The sequence below is a fragment of the Nannospalax galili genome, unplaced genomic scaffold (genome assembly GCF_000622305.1).
Source record: "Nannospalax galili isolate Female #2095 unplaced genomic scaffold, S.galili_v1.0 C48177705, whole genome shotgun sequence".
NCBI lineage: Eukaryota > Metazoa > Chordata > Mammalia > Rodentia > Spalacidae > Nannospalax > Nannospalax galili.
The window spans coordinates 1-787 of NW_008462750.1; the positions used below are offsets into that span (position 1 = coordinate 1).

The window sequence follows — 787 nt, forward strand, 5'->3', positions numbered from 1 at the left end:
CATTTTTATTGAGTTCAAATCTAGAAAAGAACAAGAAAAGACAGAATATTTATTAAGAGGAAGCAAAGCAAAGCAAGTAAAACAAGAAGCATGCATATAATTCCTTACGTGCTTCTGTAAGCAGGTGCTGCCATCTTTTTAGGGTCCCTGTCCTGAAAAGCTACAATCATATAAGGACAGATCTGTCTGGGTCGCTTATTAACACCGTTGCCTGGACATTCATGGAGGTAATTCTGAAAGAAGGAAAATTAGTATTATCAGCAATATACGTAAGAATTACATACGAATTAAGTTTTAATCCCAACCCCATTCAGACTTGAAATTGAACACATTAGATTCGGAAATATATTTTAGGTATTATTTATTCATAATGACCATACCTGATTTAGTTCAAAGGCACGAAAATGACTTGTTTTGTGAAAAACTTTTCAGGAATCTGCAGCCACATGTCAATCATAAGCAGAAGACAGTCTGGTGTGGTGACCTATCTAATTCTCAGACATAAACTTGAATCTTTCCTGGAATGAAAACATTACGTCAGACATCTTCAAATAACAAAACCTTACTTTAAAAGGAGCCTAATAGGAATATGGGTGTCTCTTCACTAGTAACTGAAGTAAAATTTATGCTTCTTAGAAAAATAATAATCTCAGGGCTATCAACAGTTTTAATCACCCATAGTCTTTTAAAATCATATTAAAAAGTAGCTGTGTCTGGGAATCTTTCTGAGGCTTTTACCATAGCATCAAAGGAATACATGTAAAATCAGTTTTGTTTTGTTTTTTTT

The 787-nt window shown here is 33.5% G+C and overlaps 1 long non-coding RNA gene across 1 annotated transcript; it reads right to left on the minus strand.

Moving 5' to 3' along the window:
* On the minus strand, positions 1 to 521 carry LOC108490389. Its single transcript, XR_001872279.2, has 3 exons — positions 381 to 521; positions 109 to 233; positions 1 to 20 (listed from the first exon to the last, which is right to left on the minus strand). It is a non-coding gene; the product is annotated as an uncharacterized LOC108490389 (long non-coding RNA).
* Positions 522 to 787: the final 266 nt, after the last annotated feature.